The sequence below is a fragment of the Papio anubis genome, chromosome 2, assembly GCF_008728515.1.
Source record: "Papio anubis isolate 15944 chromosome 2, Panubis1.0, whole genome shotgun sequence".
Taxonomy (NCBI): Eukaryota; Metazoa; Chordata; class Mammalia; order Primates; family Cercopithecidae; genus Papio; species Papio anubis.
Genome location: NC_044977.1, coordinates 114,248,135 through 114,254,134, shown reverse-complemented (window position 1 = coordinate 114,254,134; position 6,000 = coordinate 114,248,135). Strand labels below are relative to the sequence as shown.

At 35.9% G+C, this 6,000-nt stretch overlaps 1 long non-coding RNA gene across 1 annotated transcript in view; it reads right to left on the bottom strand.

Annotated features, from left to right (window-relative positions):
• Positions 1–896: 896 nt before the first annotated feature.
• LOC110742613 overlaps positions 897–6,000 on the bottom strand; it is an 81,781-nt gene continuing 76,677 nt past the window's right edge. Inside the window, exon 3 of the long non-coding RNA XR_002520471.2 lies at positions 897–1,714. This is a non-coding gene — a long non-coding RNA (uncharacterized LOC110742613). The remainder of the gene's footprint in view (positions 1,715–6,000) is intronic.

The window sequence follows — 6,000 nt, the reverse complement described above, 5'->3', positions numbered from 1 at the left end:
GCCATTCTGATTGGTATGTAATGTTAACTCATTGTGATTTTGACTTGCATTTCTTTGATATTAATGATGCTGAACATTTTTTCATGTTTATTGACCTCTTGTATGTTTTTTTTTTTTTTTTTTTTTTTTGAGACAGAGTCTTGCTCTGTCACCCAGGCTGGAGTGCAGTGGCGCAATCTCGGCTCACTGCAAGCTCCACCTCTTGGGTTCATGCCATTCTCCTGCCTCAGCCTCCCGAGTAGCTGGGACTACAGGCACCCGCCACCATGCCCGGCTAATGTTTTTGTATTTTTTTTAGTAGAGACAGGGTTTCACCGTATTAGCCAGGATGGTCTCGATCTCCTGACCTCGTGATCCGCCTGCCTCAGCCTCCCAAAGTGCTGGAATTACAGGCATGAGCCACCGCACCCGGCCGTATGTCTTCTTTTGAGGAGTATCTGTTAATGTTTTTGCCCCCTTTTTAGTGGGATTATTTACAACACACTTTTAAATCACACATGGCTCAATGAAGTCTCAAGATAAATTAAACACTATTTGAATTAAAAGAAAATTATAATACAATTTATCAAAATTTGAGGGATTGAACCAAACCAGTAGTTAGAAGACAATTTATAGCATTAAATGTATATATTAGAAAAGAAGAGAGATCTAAACCCACTCACCTACATTTCCACATAAACTAAAGAAGAAAGAGCAGCTAAGCATAAAGCAAACAGGAGAAAAGAAACAATAAAAATTTGAGCAGAACGATGAACTTGAAAACAGGAAAACAATAGTAAAAAATAATGAAAACAAAAGCTAATTCTGGCCTGGCATGGTGGCTCACACCTATAATCCCAGCGCTTTGGGAGGCCAAGATAGGAGGATCACTTGAGTCCAGGAGTTTGAGACCAGAGTAAGCAAAGTAGTGAAGCACCATCTCTACAAAATAAAAATAAATTTTAAAAAACTAGCCAGGCATGGTGGTATGCACCAGTGGTCCCAGAAACTCAGGAGACTCAGGTGGGAGGACTGCTTGAGCTCAGGTGGTCAAGGATACAGTTAGCCATGATCATACCACTGCACTCCAACCTGAGTGACAGAGAAAGACCCTGTCTCAAAAAATATTTTGTAAGCTAATTCTTTGAAAACATCAATAAAGTTTATGAACTTTCTGCCAAGGTAACTGTAAAAGAAGGAAGAAGACGACAATTAATACTAAAAATGAATTAAAGAGCATCACTACTGTTCCCACAGAAAGAAAGAAAGAAAGAAAGAAAGAAAGAAAGAAAGAAAGAAAGAAAGAAAGAAAGAAAGAAAGAAAATTAACAATTCTTGGCCCCAAAACTGATTATTTAAATGAAATGAACAATTGTTTGAAAGACACACATTATTAAAACTCACTCGAGAAATAAGTAGCATTAGTCCTAAATCCATTAAGATCAATAATTGCTATAGAATGATTGTTTGTGACTTAACCCCCACCATGACCCCCAATTATGTGTTGACCCCTAACCACAATGTGATGACATTTGAGATTTAATTTTGGGAGGAAATTAAGATTAGATGAGGTCATGAGGGTGGGACCCTCATAATGGCATTTGTGCTTTATAAGAAGAAACACGAGAGAACTTGTCTCACCTCTCCTCTCCTCTTCTCTCTCTCTCTCTCTCTCTGTCTCTCTCTCTCTCTCTCTTTTCTATATGAGGACCCAGTAAAGTGAAAAGGCAGTCATCTGCAAGACAGAAGAGAGCCCTCATCAGGAACCCAACCATACTGGCACCCTCTATTCAGATTTCCAGCCTCCAGAACTGGGAGAAAACAAATTTTTATTGCCAAAGTCAGTCAATGTATTGTATTTTTTATGGCAGCCCAAGTAGGTTAATACAATAAATAATGACTTTATGAAAAAGAAAGCACCAGGCCCAGATGTTTTCATCAGTAAATCCTACCAAACATTTATGATACCAATTCTTCTAAATTGCTACCAGAAAAGAGAAGCAGAAGAAAGATTACTAACCCAGGTCAGTACTGTATTAACACCAAAACTAGATGAAAACATTACAACAAATGAAACCTTAAGAACAATATCTATCATGAACATGCAAAAATCTTCAACAAAATTGTAGCAAATTAAATCCAACATTGTACAAAAATAATTATATACCAAGACCAAGTGGGATTTATTCCAGGTATGAAAGGCTGATTCCAAATTTTTAAATCTATCAATGTAATGCATCACATTAACAAACAAAAGAAAAATCTTATGACCATATAAATCAACACACAAAAATATTTGATAAAATCCAGCATCAAATCATGATTAGAACTCTCACCAAACTAAGAATAGAAGGAAACTCTTTCAATTTGAGAAAGAATGTCTACAAATAAACCTATCGTTAACATTATACTTAAAGGTAAGAAACTGGTCAATTTCTCCCTGAGTTCAGGAACAAAACAAAGATGTCTTTTCTTAACACTCCTATTCAATGTTGTACTGAAAGTCCTCGCTAGTTCAATAAGGCAAGAAACAGAAATAAGAGGTATATTGCCATGGTCTAAATGTTTATATCCCCTCAAAATTCAAATATTGAGTTCCTCACCCGCAAGGTGAAAGTTTTGGGAGGTGGGGCCTTTGAGAGGTAATTAGATCATGGGGACAGTGCCTTCATTTGGGGGATTAGTACCCTTATAAAAGAGGCCTGAGAAACATCCCTCATATCTTTAACCACATGAAGTTAGAGTGAGAAGACAGCTGTTGATGAGGAAGGGGGCCCTCATCAGCCACTAAATCTGCCTGCACTTGATCTTGGACTCCTATCCTTTAGAACGGAGAAATAAATTTCTGTTGTTTATAAGAAACACACTTCATGATATTTTGCTATAGCAGCCCAAATAGAATAAGACATATATAAATCAGAAAAGAAAAAATAAAACTCTTTCTGTTTACAGATGACATGATTGTCTATACTGAAAATCCAAAAAATCAACAACAAAACTCCTGAAACCAATAAGTGAGTTTGGCAATGACACAGGATAGGAAGTTAACATGCAAAATACAAATGTGTTTCTATACATGCGTATACAAATTGCCACAACTATAGTGACTTAAAACAACATGAATGTATCTTCTTACAATTCTGGAGGGTGGAAGTATGAAATCGTTTTAGATGAGCTAAGATCAAGGTGTCAGCAACACTGCATTCCTTCTGGATACTCTACAGAAAAATCCATTTACTTGCCATTTTTAGCTCCTAGAGGCCACTTGCATTATGTGGCTCATGGACTCAACCTATTTTCTGAATGAGGAGCACCACATCTGCAAACCTTTCTTTGATTCTCTGGACTCTGTTTCCATCATCACATCTCCTTCTCCGATTCTGACTCTTCTGCCTCACTCTTGTAAGTATCCTAATGATTACATTGGATCCACCCAGATAAGCCAGGATAATCTCCCCATCTCAAAATCCGTAACCACATCTGCAAAGTGCATTTTGCAATTTAAGGTTAAATATTCACAGATTTGGGGCATTAAGGCATGGACATCTTTGGGGGCCATTTTTCTGTCTACCACAACCAGCAATGAATAATTGAAATTTAAAATTTAAAAAAATATATCATTTATGTTAGCACTCCTCAAAATAAAATAGGTGTATATCTAACAATATATATGAGAGCTGTATGTGTAAAGCTACAAAACTCTGATGAAAGAAATCAAAGAAGACCTAAATAAATGGAGAGATATTCTATGTTTATGGATTAGAAGATCCAATATTATGAAGATGCCAAACTATCCCAACTTGATCTATAGATTTAATGCAATCCCAACTAGAATCCCACCAAACTATTTTCCAGAAACCAACAAACTGATTCTGAAGTTTATGTGGAAAAGCAAAAGACCCCAGTGTAGCCAACACAATACTGAGGAAGAACAAACCTAGATGACTTGCATTATCAAATTTCAAGGCTTGCATAAGACGCAGACTGTGATCTTGGCAAAAGAATAGACATACAGTTCAATGGAGCCAAAAAGAAAGCCCAGTTAGACCTACACAAATACAGTCAACTGGTTTTTGACAAAGTAGCAAAAACAATTCAGTGGAGAAAGGGTGGTCTTTTTTAAAAATATAGTGATGGAACAATGGAACATGCACACCCCACAGAAGATGAATCCAGACACAGATTTATACTTTTCACAAAAATGAAGTCAAAATGGACTGTAAACCTAAATGTAAAATTTAAAGCTTTAAAATTTCTTAAAGGAAACACAGTAAAATTAAAATTTTCTCTATGATAGATACTGTTAAAACAATGCAAAAAGAAGCCAAAGACTTGAAGACACTATTTTCAGAACTCTGATATTGGACTTGTATTTAAAATATACAAAAATTTCAACAATAAGGAAACAACACAATTTTTTTAAATGAGCAAACATTAACCCAGGAGGTGGAGCTTGCAGTGAGCTGAGATCACGCCACTGCACTCCAGCCTGGGCGACAGAGCGAGACTCAGTCTCAAAAAAAAAAGAGCATACATTTAAAAAAAACAAAATCATGTCCTTTGCAAAAACATGGATGCAGATGGAGGCCATTATCCCAAGACAATTAATGCAGGAACAGAAACCTAAATGCCACATGTTCTCACTTATAAGTGGAAGCTAAAGATTGGGTACTAGAGAACATAAAGATGACAGCAATAGACACTAGGGACATTAAAGGGGGAAGGTTGGGGCAAGGGCTGAAAAACTACCTATTCAATACTAAGCTCACTACCTGGGTGATGGGATCATTTGTACCCCACACCTTAGCATCACTAATGTATCCATGGAACAAAACTGTGCATGTACCCCATGAATCTAAAATAAAAGTTGAAGTTATTTTTTTAAGTGGGCATAATATATTATTAGAAACCTTACCAAAGGAGATATACAGATAGCAAATAATGATAGGAAAAGATAATTTGTCATCAGATAATTGTAAATTAAAACAAAAATGAGATACCACTATCTATCCATTAGAAAGACTAAAAATCTGAACTGATAGTACCAATTGCTGGTAAGGGTGGAGAGCAACAAAAACTCTCTCAATCACTGCTATTCAGAATACAAAATGGTGCAGCTGCTTTGGATGACGATTGTGACTTCTTACAACACTAAATATAGTTTACCATATGATCTCGCAATTACACTCCTCAGTATTTATCCAACTGATTTGAAATCTCATGTCCATACAAAAACCTGAACGTAAATGATGACAGCAATTTTATTCATAATAACCAAAAAGTGAAAGCAACCTAGATGATCTCTAATAGGTGAATGGATAAACTGTAGTGCACCCATAAAAAGAATATTATTCAGCAACAAAAAGAAATAAGCTACAAATTCACATAAGGACATGAATGAATTTTAAATATATACTGCTAAGTGGAAAAGTTAATATAGAAAAGCTATATACTGTATGATTTCAATTTTATGACATTTTGGAAAAAGTAGAACTATGGAAGCAATAAATGGATCAATATTTGCCAGGGGTTCAGTGGCAGAGAGGGATTGAATAGGTGAAGCATGGGATATTTTTTAGGATGTAAAACTATTCTGTATAATACAATAATTCTGAATATAAGACATTAAACATTTATCAAATCCAGATACATTTACAACACAAGGAGTAGGCCTTCATGTATATAAATTTTTAAAAACTCACTGAAGAGATTGGGGAAATCACAGGATTGAATCAACCTCACTAAAGGGGATGGTAGAATAAAGTGCTGACCTAAGCAATTTTTGAAAGAACAAAGGCAAAAGGAACTATAGTTAGCACTGTACTTTCAGTGATAAAATCGATTCCTACAAAGCTACAGGTTAATAATTCTTAAGCCAATATACACTTATATTGGAACTGAACAATTATATAAATGGGTGCTGGATGGTGAGTCAAGTGGATGATGGAAGGGGAGGCTGAAGATAAGCAAGGGGACGAGGCCATATGGTAATGAATTATAGTTGGAGACATCAATATGAAC